Below are 18,161 nucleotides of genomic sequence, written 5' to 3' on the forward strand. Positions count from 1 at the left end.
GTTGATTCACCTCACAGAGTTAAAATTTTCTTTTGATTCAGCATGTTGGAAACACTCTTTTTGTACAATCTGCTGAGGAAAATTTTGGAGAACAGTGAGACCTATAGAGAAAAATTGAATATCCCACGATAAAATCTTGAAAGAAGCTGCATGAGAAACTGCCTTGTGATATGTGGATTCAGCTCACAAGTTAAACCATTCTTTTCATTTGGTAGTTTGGAAACACTCTTTTGTAGAATCTGTGAAGGGACAGTTCAGAGGACAGTAAGGTCTATAGTGGAAAATCATATAGCCCTATGTAAAAATTAGAAAGAAGTTATTTGTGAAACTGCTTGATGATGTGTAGATTCAGCTCACAGAATTAAACATCTCTTTCCTTCCACAATGTTGGAGACACACTTTTTGTACAATCTGCTAAGGAAGATTTTGGAGCACAGTAAGGCCTATAGTGAAAAATCAATATTCCATGAGAATAACTAAAAAGAAACTATATCAGAAACATTATTCTTAGGTCTGCATTCAGCTCACAGATTTAACTTTTCTTTTTCATTCAGTAGTTTGGAAACTCTTTTTTGTAGAATCTGTGAAGGGACATTTCAGAGCCTACCAGGCATATAGCGAAAACAGAAGCATCCATGATGAAATTTATAAAGAAGCTATCTGTGAAACTACTCTGTGATACACAGATTCAGCTCACAGAGTTAAAACTTTCTTTGGATTCAGCAGTTTGGAAATACTCTTTTTGTAGAATTTGCTAATGAACAATTTGGAACACACTAAGACCTACAGTGAAAAACCTAACATCCTATATTAAAAACTAGAATGAATCTATCTGTGAAACTGCTTTTTTGTGTGTGAATTCAGCTCACAGGGTTAAATCTTTCTCTTGTGATTCAGCAGTTTGGAAACATTGTCTTTATAGATTCTGTGAAGGTACATTTTGGAGTGGAGTAAGGCCAATATTAAAAAAACTGAATATGCCATGATAAAAACTAGAAAGTTATCTGTGAAAACTGCTCTATGATGTGTGAATTCAGCTCAAAGAGTTAAACCATACTTTTGAATCAACAGTTTGGAAACTCTTTTTGTAGAATCTATGAAGGGACATTGAGGCCTATAGTGGAAAACCAAATGACCTGTGATAAAAACCAGAAGGAAGCTATCTGTGAAATGGCATTATGCTGTGTGGCTTAGGCTCCTAGAGTTAAAATTTTCCTTTTTTTCAGCAGGATGGAAACACTCTTTATGTAAAATCTGTGAAGGGACATTTCAGAGTGCAGTGAGTCCTAAATTGAAAATTGTATATCCCACTAAAAAACTAGAAAGAATCTATCTGTGAAGCTGCTTTGTTATGTGTGGACTCAGCTCATACACTTAAACCTTTATTTTCATTCAGCTGCTTGGAAACACTCTTGTTTGGAGAATCTGCAAAAGAGCATTTCAAATCCCATTTTGCTTATAGAGAAAAGCAGAATATCCCACAATAATATCTAGAAAGAAGGTATCTGTGAAACTGCCTAGTGATGTGTGGATACAGCTCACAGAATTTAAACTTTATTCTGATTCAGAAGTTTGGAAAAAGTGCTTTTGTAGAATCTGCAAAGGGACATTTCAGAGCATAGTAAGGCCCATAGTGAAAAACCGAATATCCCACAATAAAAACTAAATCTGTGATGTGTGGATTCAGCTCACAAAGTTAAACCGTTTTTTAATTCAGTGGTTTGGAAAGTCTTTTTGCAGAATCTGTGAAGGAACATTTCAGAGCACAATAAGGCCTATAGTGAAAAATCGAATATCCCATGATAAAATCTAGAAAGAAGCTATCTGTGAAAACGTTTGTCAAGTCTCCATTCAGCTCACAAGGTTAAACCATTCTTTTGATTCAGCAGTTTGCAAAAGCTCTTTGTGTAGAATCTGTGAAGGCAAATTTCGAGACCACTAGGCCTACAGTGAAAAAGTGAACATCTCATGATGAAATCTAGAAAGAAGCTACATGAGAAACTATTTTGCTATTTGAGAATTCAGTTCAAAAAGTTAAACTGTTTTTTTGGTTCTGCAGTTTGGAGACACTTTTTTTTGTAGAATCTGTGAAGGGACATTTCAGGGTACCATCAGGCCTACAGTGAGAAACAGAATATTCCTAGATAAAAACTAGAAAGAGATTATCTGTGAAACTGCTTCCTGTACATTCAGCTCACAGATTTAAACCTTATTTTGATTCATCAGTTAGAAAACACTCTTTTTGTAGAATCTGCAAAGAGAAATTTTGGAGCACAGTGAGCCCCATAATGATAAAGTGAATATTCCATGATAAAAACCAGAAAGAAGCGATCTTTGAAACTGCTTTGTGAAGTGTGCATTCAGTTCACAGAATTAAACTGGTCTTTTGATTCAGCAGCTTGGAAACACCATTTTTGTAGGATATGTAGAGACATTTCTGAGCACAGTAAAGACTATAGTGAAAAACAAATTATCCCACAATAAAAATTGGAAGAAAGAATAGTTGTCAGTTTGCTTTGTGATGTGTGCACTCAGCTCACAAAGTTAAACCTTTCTTTTCATTTAGCAGTTTGGAAAAACTCTTTTTGCAGAATCTGTGACTGGATATTTCTGAGGACATTGAGGCCTATAGTGAAAAAGTGAATAGCCCATGATAAAAATTAGTAAGAAGCTATCTGTGAAACTTCTTTGTCATCTGTCAATTCAGCTCATAGAGTTTAGCCTCTCTTTTGATTCAGTAGGTTGTTAACTCTCTTCTTGTAGAATATACAAAGAGATATTTCAGAGAAAAGTAAAACCTGTAGTGAAAAACAGAAAGTCCCACGATAGAAACTAAAAAGCAGCCATCTACAAAACTGCTTTGTGATGTGTGGATTCAGTTCTCAAAGTTAAACTTACCTTTGATTTGGTGGTTTCAAAACACTATTTTTGTAGCATCTGCTAAGGGACATTTCAGAGTGCAGTAAGAAAAAAACTGGATATCCTATTTAAAAACTAGAAAGAAGCTGTCTCTGAAACTGCTTTGTGAAGTCTCCATTCAGCTCACAGTGTTAAAATTTTCGTTTGATTCAGTGTTTGGAAACACTCTTTTTGTAGAATCTGTAAAGGGACATTTTGGAATACAGTAGGCCTATAGTGAAATACAGAATATCCCATGATAAAATCCAGAAATAATCTATCTGTTAACCTGCTTTGTGAAATGTGGATTCAGCACACAATGTTAAACCACTCCTTTGATTTAGCAGTTTTAAACACTCTTTTTGTAGAACGAGAGAAGGGAAATTTTGGAGCGTATTAAGGCCTACATGAAAAAACAAGTATCTCTAGACAAAAACTGGAAAAAGTTATCTGTGAAATTGCTTTCTGATGTGTGCTTTCAGCTCACACAGTGAAATCTTTCTTTTGGTTTTGATTTTGTATAATTTGGAAGGTATTGAGGCCTGTAGTAAAAAATTGAACATCCTATGATAAAAACTAAAAGAAGTTACCTGTGAAACTGCTTCATGATGTCTGGATTCAGCTCTCAGAAGTAAACCTTTCTTTTCATTCAGCAGTTTGGAAACACTTTTTTTAGAACCTGCAAAGGGACATTTTGGTGGACATTGAGGCCTACAGTAAAAAACCTAGTAGCCCACAATAAAAACTAGTAAAAAGCTGTCTGTGAAAATGCTTTGTGATGTGTGTATTCAGCTCACAATGTTAAGCCTTTCATTTGATTCAGTTCAGTGGAAACACCCTTTTTCTAGAATATGTGAAGGGACACTTCAGTGCACAGGAAGGCCAATAGTAAAAAACAGAAGATCTTGCAATAAAAACAAAAAGAAGCTATCTATGCAACTGCTTTGTGATGTCATTCAGCTGACAGAGTTAAACCTTTCTGTTGATTCAGCAGTTTGGAAACACACTTTTTGAAAAATCTGCAAAGGGATATTTCAGAGACAACCAGGCTGATAGGGTCAAACAGAGTATTTCATCATAAAATCTTAAAGAAACTATCTGTGAAACTTCTTTTGGAATATCTCAATTCAGCTCACAGAGTTAAATCTTTTTTTTGATTCAGATATTGGAAGCACCCCTTTTGTGAAATACGCTAAAAGATATTTCAGAGTACAGTAAGATGTACCGTGAACAGCAGAATATCCCACGACAGAATCTAAAAAGATATTATCTGTGAAACTGTTTTGTGATATCTGCATTCAACTCACAAAATTAAACCTTTCTTTTGATTCAGCAGTTTGGGAACACTCTTTTTCTAAAATCTGCAAAGGGATATTTCAGAGACAACTTGGCCTATAGTGGAAAACCTAACATCTTACATTAAAATCTAGAAAGAAGGTATCTGTGAAACTGCTTTGTGACGTTGGATTCAGCTCACAGTGTTAAATTTTTCTTTTGATTCAGCAGGCTTGAAACACTTCTTTGGAGAATCTGAGAAAAGACATTTCAGAACACATTAAGTCCTTTTGTGAAAAACTGAATATTGCTTGTAAAAACTGAAAAAAAAAAAAAAACAAGTTTTCTGAGAAACTGCTTTGTGATGTCTGCATTCACCTTATAGAGCCAACCCCTTCTTTTGACTCACCAGTTTTGAAACACACTTTTTGTAGAAGCTGCAGAGACATTTCAGAGTTTATTGAGGCGTATTGTGAAAAAAACATTATCTCGTGTTGGAAACTAGAAAGAAGCTTTCTGTGAAACTTCTTTGTAATGTCTGCATTTACATCAGAAAGTTAAAGTTTTCTTTTGATTCAGTAGTTTGGAATTGGATTTTTTTTTTTTTTTTTGGAGACTCTACAAGGGACATTTTGGAGCCTAATAAGTCTATAGTGAAAATCCAAATATCCTATGATAAAAACTAGAAAGTAGTTATCTGTGAAATTGCTTTATGATATGTGTATTCGGATGAGTTAAACTTTTCTTTTGATTCAGCAGGTTGAAAACACTGTATTTGTAGAAACCGTGAAAGGACATTTCAGAGGGCAGTAAGGCCTGTGGTAAAATACTGAATATCCCTAGATAAAAACCAGAAAGAAGTTATGTGAAACTGCTATGTGGCATCTGCATTTACCTCACAAAGGTAAATATTTTGATTTAGCAGATTGGAAACAAATTTTTTTTTTTTTTTAGATGGAGTTTCACTCTGTCACCCAGGCTGGACTGCAATGGTGTGATCTCGGCTCACTGCAACCTCTGTCTCCCAGACTCAAGTGATTCTCCTGCCTCAGCCTCCCTAGTAGCTGGGATTACAAGCATATGCCACCATGCCTGGCTAATTTTGTAATTTTAGTAGAGACGGCATTTCTCCATGTTGGTCAGGCTGGTTTTGAACTCCTGCCCTCAGGTGATCTGAGTGCCTCGGCCTCCCAAAGTGCTGGAGTTACATGCATGAGCCACTGTGCCTGGCTTTGGAGATACTTTTTTTGTAGAAGAGATGTTTTAGAGCACATTGAGGTTTGTAGTGAAAAACTGAGTATCTTTTGATTAGAAACTAGAAAGAAGCTCTGTGTGAAACTGCTTAGTTATGAAAGGCCTCAGCTTGCAGAGTTAAATCTTTCTTCTGGTTTAGCAGATTGGAAACACTATTTTTGTGGAATGTGCAAGAAAATATTACAGAGCACAGTGAGGTATATAGTGAAAAACATAATATCTCACAATAAAAACTACAAAGAAGCTATCTGTGAAACTGCTTTGTGATGTGTGGAATCAGTTTGGAAAAACCCGTTTTGTAGCATCGCCTAAGGGACATTTCAGAGTGCACAAAGGCCTATATTGAAAAACCGAATATCTTGCCATTAAAATCTAGAAAGAAGCTATCTGTGAAACTGCTTTGTGATGTGTGGATTCTGTTCACAGAATTAAACCTGTCTTTTGATTCAAAAGTTTAGAAACACTCTTTGTAGAATGCACAAATGGATATTTCAAAGCATAGTATAGCTGATAGTGCAAAACCAAATAACTTGAGATAAAAATTAAAAAGATGCTATGTATGATTTTTGTAGAATCAACTAAGGAACTTTTCTGAGCACACTAAGGCCTATAGTGTAAAACTGAATATACTGTGATAAAAACAAGACAGAAGCAATCTGTTAAACTACTTTTTGTTGTGTGCATTCAGGTCAGTGTTAAAACTTTCCTTTGATTCAGAATTTTGGAAATATTCTTTTTGTAGAATCTGTGAGGGGCATTTCCGAGGCCACTAAACCTATAGTGAAAAATCAAATATCTTGTGATAAAATATTGAAAGAAGCTAGCCGAGAAACTGCTTTGTGATGTGTGGATTCAGCTTACAAAGTTAAATTGTTCCTTTCATTCAGCAGTTTGGAAACATTCTTTTGTAAAATCTGCAAAAGGGCATTTTGGAGTGCAGTAAGGCCTATAGTGAAAAATCAAATATCCCTAGATAAAAACTAGAAAGAAGCTCTCTGTGAAACTGCTTTGTGATATGTGCATTCAGCTCACAGAATTAAAACTTACTTTTGATTCAGCCATTTGGAAACACTCTTTTTATAGAATCTGCAAAAGAACATTTTGGAGGGCTATCAGGCCTATAGTGAAAAACCGAATGTCCCATGATACATTCTAGAAAGAAGCTATCTGTGAAACTGCTTCATGGTGTGTGGACTCATCTCTTGTAGAATCTACAAAGGCATATTTCAGAGGACACAGAGTCCTATAGTGAAAAAGCAAATAGCCTGGGATAAAAAACTAACAAGAAACTATCTGTGAAACTTCTTTGCAATGTGTGGATTCTGCTTCCAGAGTTAAAACTGTCTTTTAATTCACCAGCCTGGAAACACTCTATTTGTAGAATCTGCTAAGGGACATTTCAGAGCACATTAAGGCCTATAATGAAAAACCCAATATCCCATGATAAAAATTAGGAAGAATCTATCTGTGAAACTGCTTTGTGATGTCTGTATTCAGATCACAGGTGTAAGCCTTTCTTGTGACTCAACATTTGGAAGTACTCTTTTTGTAGAATCTGAGAAGGCACATTTCAGAGGCCATTAGGCCTATAGTCAAAAACTTAATATCCCATAATAAAAACAGAAAGAAGCTAACTGGGAAACTGCTTTGTGGTGTCTACATTCAGCTCACAGAATGAAACCTTTCTTTTTATTCCACTGTTGGGAAACACTCTTTTTGAAGGATCTAGAAGAGACATTTCAGAGCCCACCATGCCAATAGGAAAAAATTGAATATCTAGTGATAAAATCTAGAAAGTAGCTGTCTGTGAAACTGAATTATGAAGTGTGGATTCAGCTCACAAAATTAAACTGTTTTTTCTGATTCAGCAGTTTTGAAACACTCTTTTTGTAGAATCAGTGAAGGGACATTTCAGTGCACAGTAAGGCCTACAGTGAAAAGCTGATTATTCCATGATAAAAACTAGAAAGAAGAAATCTGTGTAATTGTTTTGTGATGTGTGCATTCAACTCACAGAGTTAAATCTATCTTTTGATTCAGCAGGTTGGAAACACTGTTTTTGTGCGATCTGTGAGGGATATTTCAGAGAGCAGAAAGACCCATATTGAAAAACCAAATATCCCTAGATAGAAAACTAAAAAGAAGTTTTCTGTAAAACTGCTTTTTGATGTATGCATTCAGCTCAGAGTTAAACCTTTCTTTTGATTCAGCTATTTGGAAACACTCTTTCTGTAGAATCTGCAAAGGTACATTTCAAAGTGCATTAAGGCCTATAGTGAAAAAACGAATATCCCTGAAAAAAAAGTAGAAAGAAGTTATCATAGAACTTATTTCTGGTGTGTGCATTTAGCTTACAGAGTTAAACCTTACTGTTGATTCAGCAGTTTGGAAACACTCCTTTTGTGGATTTAGCAAAGGGATATTTGGGAGGGCATTGAAGCCTATAGTGAAACATTGAATATTCCTTGATAAACAATTGAAAGAAACTCTCTGTAAAACTGCTTTGTGAGGTATGGATTCAGTTTACAGACTTAAACTTTTGTTTTCATTCAGCAGTTTGGCAACACTCTTTTTGTAGAATCTGTAGATTTCTACAAAATTCTGAAATTTTGTAGACATTTCAGAATGCAGTAAAGCCTATAGTGAAAAACTTATTATCCCACAATAAAAAGTATAAAGAAGTTATTTCTGAATCTGATTTGTGATGCGTGCATTCAGCTCACAGAGCTAAACCATTGTTTTCATTCAGCAGTTGGGAAACATTGTATTTTTAGACTCTACCAAGAGACATTTCAGAGTGTATTGAGGTCTGCAGTGAAAAACTGAAAAGCCCAGGTTAAAAACTAGTAAGAAGCTATCTGTGAAACTGCTTTGTGATGTGTGCATTTAGCTCACAGAGTTAAGCCTTTGTTTTGATTCAGCACATTGGAAACATTCTTTTTTGTAGAATCTACAAAGTGATATATTGGGGCATAGTAAGGCCTGCAGTGAAAAACAGAATATCTCAAAATACAAACTAGTAAGAAGATTTTTGTGAAACTGCTTTGTGATGTGTGCATCCAGCTCAAAGAATTAAATTTAACTTTTGATTCAACAGTTTGGGGACACTCTTTTTCTAGAATCTGTGGAGGGATATTTCAAAGGGCATTGAGGTGTATACTGAAAAAATGAATATGCCACTATGAAAACTAGAAAAAAAATCGGCTGGACATGGTGGCTTTTGCCTGTAGTCCTAGCATTCTGGGATGCCTGTGTGGGTGGATCATGAGGTCAAGAGTTCAGGACTAGCCTGGCCAAGATGGTGAAACCCTGTTGCTTGTATAAAAACAAAAATTAGCCAGGCACAGTGACAGGAGCCTAAATCTCAGCTACTTGGTAGGTTGAGGTCAGAGAATCAATGAACTAGGGTGGCAGAGGTTGCTGTGTGCCAAGATCAATCCTCTGCACCCCCAGCATGGGTGACAGAGTGAGACTCCATCTCAAAAAAAGAAAAAATCTAAAAATAATCTATCTGTGAAACTGCTTTGTGATGTGTGCATTCAGCTCACAGAGTGAAACCTTTATTTTGATTCAGCAGATTGGAAAAACTCTGTTTACAGTATCTATAAAGTGACATCTTGGGGAATAGTGAGGCCTATAGTGAAAAACAGAATATCCCAAAATAGCTAGTAAGAAGAAATTTGTGAAACTGCTTGTGATGCATACATTCAGCTCAGAGAGTTAAAGCTTACTTCTGATTCAGCAGTTTGGAAACACTCTTTTGGTAGAATCTGTGAAGCAATATTTAGGAGTCCACTGAGGCAAATAGTGAAAAACCAAATATCCTGAAATAAAAACTAGAAAGAAGCTATCTGTGAAGCTGCTTTGTGTTGTGTGCTTTCAATTCTTGTTTTACAGCATTACATTTGATTCAACAATTTGAAAACACATTTTTTGTAGGATCTGCGGAAGGATATTATAAGACCCAGAAGGCCTGTACTGAAAAACACTATATCCCATGATAAAAACTGGAAAGAAGCTGTCAATGAAACTTCTTTGTGACGTGCACATTAAATTCATAGAGTTAAACCTTTCTTTTTTTAAATTCAGCTGTTTGGAAACACTCTTTTTGTAGAATCTGAGAAGGTACATTTATGAGGGTATTGAGGCCTATAGTGAAAAATGAAAAATCTTCTGATAAAAAGTAGAAAGCAACTATTTGTGAAACTGCTTTGTGATGTGTGGATTCAGCTCACAGAGTTAAACCTTTCTTTTAATTCAGCAGTTTGGAAACCCTTATTATGTAGAATCTGCAAAGGGACATTTGGGAATGCACTGAGGCATATAGTGAAAAACTGAATATCCCAAGACAAAAACTACAAAAAAGCTATCTATCAAACCACTTTGTGATGTGTGAATTGAGCTCACTGAGCTAAACCTGTCCTTTGATTCAGCAAGTTGGAAACATTCTTTTCATAGTATTTGCAGAGGGACATTTTGGAGGGCATTGAGGCCTATCATGAAAAACTGAATATAGCATGATAAAAACCTAGAAGAAAGTATCTCTGAAACTGCTTTGTGATGCATGCATTCAGCTCATAGAATGAAAGGTTTTGTTTGATTTAGCAGTTTGGAAACACACTTTTTGCAGAATCTACAAAGGGTGATTCAGAGCTCTTTGAGGCATATAGTGAAAACCTGAATATCTCTAGATAAAACCTAGAAAGAAGATATTTGTGAAACTGCTCCTGATGTGTGCATTCAGATCACAAAGTTGAATCTTACTTTTGAATCAGATGTTTTTAAATGGTTTCTTTATAGAGTCTGCAAAGAGATTAGAGACCACAGAGCCCTGTAGTGAAAAACCAAATATCCTGAAATAAAAACAAGAAAGAAGTTATTTGTGAACCTATTTTGTGATGTGCACATGCAGTTCACAGAGTTAAACCTTACTTTTGATTCAGTAGTTTCAAAACACTCTTTTTGTAGAATATGCAAAGGGACATTTCTGAGCCCTCTGAGACCTAAAAGTGAAAAACCAAACATCCCAAAATAAAACATCCTAGAAAGAATCTACCTGCCAAACTGCTTTGTGAAGGGTGCATTCAGTTCACAGAGTGAAACCTTTCTTTTGATTCAGCAGATTGGAAACACTTTTTCTAGAATCTACAAAGCGACATTTTGGGGTACCATAAGGCCTACAGTGAAACACAGATCACAAAAGAAAAACTAGCAAGAAGCTGTTTGTGAAACTGCTTTGTGATGTGTACATTAATGTCAAAGATTTCAACCTTATTTTGATTCAGAATTTTGGAAACACTCTTTTTGTAGAATCTGCAAAGTGACATTGCAGACCCCAGTGTGGCCTATAGTGAAAAACTGAATATTCTGAAATAAAATATAGAAAGAAGCTATTGGTGAAACTGCTTTGTGACATACACATTCAGCTCACATTTTTCAATGTAACATTTGATTCAACAGTTTGAATATATTCCTCTTAGAGTATCCGCAAAGAAACATTTGTGTGTGCACTGAGGCCTATAGTGAAAAAATGTATGTCCTAAAATAAAAACAAGAGTCTATCTGTGAAACTGCTTTCTCATGTGTGGATTCAGCTTTCAGGGTTGAACATTTCTTTTGATTAAGCAATTTGGAAACATACTTTTTGTGGAATCAGCCAGGGAACATTTCAGTCCACTGAAACATATAGTGAAGATTGGAAAGGCTCTTTTTGTAGAATATGCAAAACGGAAATTTGGAGGGCATGGAGGCATATAGTAAAAAACCAAATATCTCATGATAAAAACTAGAAAGAAGCTATACATGAAACTGCTTTGTAATGTGTGGATTCAGCTCACAGAGTGAAACTTTTCTTTTGATTCATCAGTTGGACATATCCCACGATAAAAGCTAGAAAGAAGCTATCTGAGAAGCTGCTTTGTGATGTCTGCATTCAACTTACAAAGTTAATCCTTTCTTTTGATTCAGCAGTTTAAAAACACTCTTTTTGCAGAATCTCCAAAGGGAGAATTTAAAACCCATTGAGGGATTAAGTGAAAAAGAGAATATTCCAAAATAAAAACAAGAAAGGAGCCATTTGTGAACCTATTTTGTGATGTGTGCATGCACTTCACAGTTAAACCTTACTTTGGATTTAACAGTTTGGAAACTCTCTTTTTGTAGAATTTGCAAAGTGAGATTTCTGAGCCCACAGAGACCTATAGTGAAAAACTGAATATCTTGAAATAAAAAGTAGAAAGAAGCTGCTTGTGAAACTGTTTTGTGATGTGTGCATTCAGCATACAGAGGTAAACCTTACTTTTGATTCAGCAGTTTGGAAACATTCTTTTTGTAGATTGTGCATCAGAACACTTCAAAGGGCATTGAGGCCTATAGTGAAAAACAGAATATCCTTTGATAAAGAATAAAAAGAAGCTATATAGGAAACTGCTTTGTGATGGGTGGATTCAGCTCACAGAGTGAAACCTTTCTTTTGATTAGGCAGGTTGTAAACAACTATTTTTGTAGAATCTGCTAAGGAAATTTTCTCAAACCACTGAGGCCTATAGTAAAACACAGAATATCAAGCCATAAAAATGGGAAAGATGTCTGTGAATCCACTTTCTGAGGTGTGAATTCAGCTGATAAAGTTAAACCTATCTTTGATTCAGGTTAGAAACAATTTTTTCTGGAATCAACCAAGGGACATTTCACACCTCACTGAGACCTATAGTAAAATGTTGAATATCTCACAATACAATTTAGAAAGAAGCTATCTGTGAAACAGCTTTGCAATGTGTGGATTCACCTCATGCAGTTAAACTTTTTATTTGATTCAGTAGTTTTGAAGCACTCTTTATGTAGAATCTGTGAAGAAACATTTCAGAAGTCCCTGAGGCCTTTAATGAATAACCTAATATCCTGTGATAAAAAATAGAAAAAAGCTATCTGGGAAACTGCTTTATGAAGTGTACATTCATCTCACAGATTTAAACTTTTCTTTTGATTAAGCAGTTTAGAAAAACTCTTTTTGTACAATCAGCAAATGGAGATGTCACAGTGCAGTGAGGCCTATGGTGAAAAAATGCATATCCCATGATAAAAACCAGAAAAATCTATCATGAAACTGCTTTGTGATGGGTCCATTCATCTTTCTTTTGCTTCTGCAGGTTGGAAACTCTTTTTGTAGAATCTGTAAAGGGACATTACAAAGGTAACTGAGGTCTACAGGGAAAAAATAATATGACATAGTAAAAACTAGAAAGAAGCTATCTTGAAGCTTCTTTGCTCTGCGTGTATTCAGCTCACAGTGCTAACCTTACTTTTGATTCCCCTGTTTGGAAACAGTCTGTTTGAAAAATCTACAAAGGGACATTTTGGAACACAGTGAGGCCTACAGTGAAAATCTGAATATCTCACATGAAAAACTGGAAAAAATGTATCTGTAGTACTGCTTTGTGATGTGTGGATTCATCTCACAGGATGAAATCTTTCTTTTGATTAAGCAGGTTGGAAATACTGTTTTTGTAGAATTTGTGAAGTGGTATTTCATAGGACATTAAGACCCATGGTGAAAAATAGAATATCCCTTGATAAAAACTAGCAAGAAACATCTGATCTGTGAAATTGCCTTGTGATGTGGGCATTCAGCTCACAGGCTTAAATCTTTCTTTTGCTTCAGGAGTTTGAAAACACTCTTCTGTAGGATCCACAAAGCTGCATTTCAAAGGTCATTATGACCTATAGTGAAAAACTGAATATTTCTTGATTAAAAACTAAAAAGAAGCTATATGTGAAACTGCTTTGTGATGTGTGGGTTCACCTCACAGATTTGAACATTTCTTTTGATTCAGCAGTTTGGAAACACGGTTTATGTAGAATCGGCAAAGGGACATTTCCCAGTGCAGTAAGGCCTATGGTGAAACACTGAAATTTACTAGATAAAAACTAGAAAGAAGCTATCTGTGAAAATGCTTTGTCATATGTGCAAACAGCTCACAGAGTTAAACTTTACTTTTGAATCAGCAGTTTGCAAATACTCTTTTTGTAGAATATATAAAGGGACATTTTGAGCACAGTGAGGCTTATAGTGCAAAACCCAATATTCAGTCACAAAAACTAGAAATAATTATTTGTGAAACTGTTTTGTGATTTCTGGATTCAGCTCACATAATTAAACCTTTCTTTTGAGTCAGCAGATTGGAAACATTATTTTTGTAGAATCTGTGAAGGGACATTTCTCAATCCACTGAGACTTATACTAAAACATCAAATGTCCAGCCATAATGATGGGAAAGATACTATCTGTGAATCCGCTTTGGGAGATGTGGATTCAGCTGACAAAGTTGAACTTATCTTTTGATTCAGCAGGGTAGAAATACTTTTATTGTAGAATCTGTGAAGTGGCATTTCACACCACATTGAGGCCTATAGTAAAAACTCGAATATCCCACTATAAAACCTAGAAAGAAGCTATCTATGGTAATGCTTTGTGAAGTGTGTATTCTGCTCACAGAATTAAACCTTACTTTTCATTCAGCAGTTTTGAAACACTTGTTTTGTATAATCTGCAAAGGGACACTTTGGAGGGCCTTGAGACTTATAGTGAAAAACCTAATATCTTGCAATAAATCTAGAAAAAACTACCTGTGAAACTGCTTTGTAATGTGTGGTTTCAGCTCAGAGAGTTAAACCTTTCTTTTGAATCAGCAGTTTGTAAACACTCTTTTTATAGAATTTGCAGAGATATTTCAAAGTGCAGTAAGGTCTATAATGAAAAATTGATTATCTTGTGATACAAACTAGAAAGAAGCTATCTGTGACACTGCTATGCAATGTGTGAGTTCATCTCCAAGAGTGAAATCCTGCTTTTGGTTCAGGAGCTCTGTAACATTCCTTTTATAGAGTCTATGAGAGCCATTTTGCAGCCCACTGAGGCCTATATTAAAAAACCAGGGGGGAGGAGCCAAGATGGCTGAACAGGAACAGCTCTGGTCTACAGCTCCCAGCATGAGCTATGAAGAAGATGGGTGATTTCTGCATTTCCATCTGAGGTACTGGGTTCATATCACTAAGGAGTGCCAGACAGTGGGTGTAAGTCAGTGGGTGCATGCACTGTGCATGAGCTGAGGAAGGGCAAGGCATTGCCTGACTCAGGAAGCCCAAGGGGACAGGGAGTTCCCTTTCCTAGTCAATGTAAGGGGTGACAGACGGCACCTGGAAAATCGGGTCACTCGCATCCAAATACAGCTCTTTTCTGATGGGCTTAAAAAACGGTGCACCAGGAGATTATATCCTGCAACTGGCTCAGAGGGTCCTATGCCCATGGAGTCTCACTGATTGCCGGCACAGCAGTCTGAGATCAAACTGCAAGGTGGCAGTGACACTGGGGGAGGGGTGCCCGCCATTGCCCAGGCTTGCTTAGGTAAACAAAGTGGCCAGGAAGCTCGAACTAGGTGGAGCCCACCACAGCACAGGGATGCCTGCTTCCATAAGTTCCAGCTTTGGGGGCAGGGCACAGGCAAACAAAAAGACAGCAGTAACCACTGTAGACTTAAATGTCTCTGTCTGACTGCTTTGAAGAGAGCAATGGTTCTCCCAGCATGCAGTTGGAGATCTTAGAACAGGCAGACTGCCTCCTCAAGTGGGTTCCTGACCCGAGACCACTGAGCAGCCTAACTGGGAGGCAACCCGCAGTAGGGGCAGCCTGACACCTCACACAGCCAGGTACTCCAACAGACCTGCAACTGAGGGTCCTGTCTTTTAGAAGGAAAACTAACAAACAGAAAGGACTTCCACACCAAAAACCCATCTGTACATCACCATCATCAAATACCAAAAGTAGATAAAACCAAAAAGATGGGGAAAAACAAGAGCAGAAAAACTGGAAATTCTAAAAAGCAGAGTGCCCCTCCCCCTCCAAAGGAATGCAGTTCCTCACCAGCAATGGAACAAAGCTGGATGGAGAATGACTTTGATGAGATGAGAGAAGAAGGCTTCAGATGATCAAATTACTCTGAGCTACAGGAGGATATTCAAACCAAAGGCAAAGAAGTTGAAAACTTTAAAAATTTTAGAAGAATGTATAACTAGAATAACCAATACAGAGAAGTGCTTAAAGGAGCTGATGGAGCTGAAAACTAAGGCTCGAGAACTACGTGAAGAATACAGAAGCCACAGGAGCCGATGAGATCAAATGGAAGAAAGGGTATCAGTGATGAAAGATGAAATGAATGAAATGAAGTGAGAAGGGAAGTTTAGAGAAAAAAGAATAAAAAGAAATGAGCAAAGACTCCAAGAAATATGGGACTATGTGAAAAGACCAAATCTACGTCTGATTGGTGTACCTGAAAGTGACAGGGAGAATGGAACCCAGTTGGAAAACACTCTGCAGGATATTCTCCAGGAGAAATTCCCCAATCTAGCAAGGCAGGCCAACATTCAGATTCAGGAAATACAGAGAATGCCACAAAGATACTCCTCGAGAAGAGCAACTCCAAGACACATAATTTTCAGACTCACCAAAATGAAATGAAGGAAAAAATGTTAAGGGCAGCCAGAGAGAAAGGTTGGGTTACTCTCAAAAGGAGGCCCATCAGACTAACAGCGGCTCTCTTGGCAGAAAGTCTACAAGCCAGAAGAGAGTGGGTGCCAATATTCAACAATTTAAAGAAAATAATTTTCAATCCAGAATTTCATATCCAGCGAAACTAAGCTTCATAAGTGAAGGAGAAATAAAATACTTTACAGACAAGCAAATTCTCAGAGATTTTGTCACCACTAGGACTGACCTAAAAGAGCTCCTGAAGGAAGCGATAAACATGGAAAGGCACAACCGGTACTAACCACGGAAAAATCATGCCAAAATGTAAAGACCATCAAGACTAGGAAGAGACTGCATCAACTAACGAGCAAAATAACCAGCTAACATCATAATGACAGGATCAAATTCGCACATATCTATATTAACTTAAAATGTAAATGGACTAAATGCTCCAATTAAAAGACACAGACTGACAAATTGGATAAAGAGTCAAGACCCATCAGTGTGCTGTATTCAAGAAACCTATCTCACATTCAGAGACACACATAGGCTCAAAATAAAAGGATGGAGGAAGATCTACCAAGCAAGTGGAAAATAAAAAAAGGCAGGGGTTGCAATCCTAGTCTCTGATAAAACAGACTTTAAACCAACAAAGATCAAAAGAGACAAAGAAGGCCATTACATAATGGTAAAGAGGTCAATTCAACAGGAAGAGCTAACTATCCTAAATATATATGCACCCAATACAGGAGCACCCAGATTCATAAAGCAATTCCTCAGTGACCTACAAAGAGACTTAGGCTCCCAAAAAATAATAGTGGGAGATATTAACACCCCACTGTCAACATTAGACAGATCAACGAGACAGAAAGTTAACAAGGATACCCAGGAATTGAATTCAGCTCTGCACCAAGTGGACCTAATAGACATCGACAGAACTCTCCACCACAAATCAACAGAATATACATTTTTTTCAGCACCACACCACACCTATTCCAAAATTGACCACATTGTTTGAAGTAAAGCTCTTTTCAGTAAATGTAAAAGTACAGAAATTATAACAAACTATCTCTCAGATCAAGATATAAAAAATTATAACAAACTATCTCTTAGATCAAGTTCTAGTGAAATCAAGCTAGAACTCAGGATTAAGAATCTCACTCAAAACTGCTCAACTACATGGAAACTGAACAACCTGCTCCTGAATGACTACTGGGTACATAACGAAATGAAGGCAGAAATAAAGATGTTCTTTGAAACCAATGAGAACCAAGACACAACATACCAGAATCTCTGGGATGCATTCAAAGCAGTGTGTAGAGGGAAGTTTATAGCACTAAATGCCCACAAGAGAAAACAGGAAAGATCCAACATTGACACCCTAACAACACAATTAAAAGAACTAGAAAAACAAAGGCAAACACATTCAAAAGCTAGCAGAAGGCAAGAAATAACTAAGATCAGAGCAGAACTGAAGGAAATGAGACAAAAAAAAAATCCTTCAAAAAATTAATGAATCCAGGAGCTGGTTTTTTGAAAGGATCAACAAAATTGATAGACTGCTAACAAGATTAATAAAGAAAAAAAGAAAGAAGAATCAAATAGAAGCAATAAAAAAATAATAAAAGAGATTTCACCACCAATCCCACAGAAATACAAACTACCGTCAGAGAATAGTACAAACACCTCTATGCAAATAATCTAGAAAATATAGAAGAAATGGAAAAATTCCTTGACACGTACATTCCCCAAGATTAAACTGGGAAGAAGTTGAATCTCTGAATAGACCAATAACAGGAGCTGAAATTGTGGCAATCATCAATAACATACCAACCAAAAAGAGTCCAGGACCAGATGGATTCACAGCCGAATTCTACCAGATGTACAAGGAGAACTGGTACCATTCCTTCTGAAAGTATTCCAATCAATAGAAAAAGAGGGAATCCTCCCTAACTCATTTTATGAGGCCAGCATCGTCCTGATACCAAAGCCTGGCAGAGACACAACCAAAAAAGAGAATTTTAGACCAATATCCTTGATGAACACTGATGCAAAGATCCTCAATTAAATACCGGCAAACCAAATCCAGCAGCACATCAAAAAGCTTATCCACCATGATCAAGTGGGCTTCATCTCTGGGATGCAAGGCTGGTTCAATATATGCAAATCAGTAAATGTAATCCAGCATATAAACAGAACCAAAGACAAAAAC

This window comes from Pongo pygmaeus, chromosome Y (genome assembly GCF_028885625.2).
Source record: "Pongo pygmaeus isolate AG05252 chromosome Y, NHGRI_mPonPyg2-v2.0_pri, whole genome shotgun sequence".
Classification (NCBI taxonomy): Eukaryota; Metazoa; Chordata; class Mammalia; order Primates; family Hominidae; genus Pongo; species Pongo pygmaeus.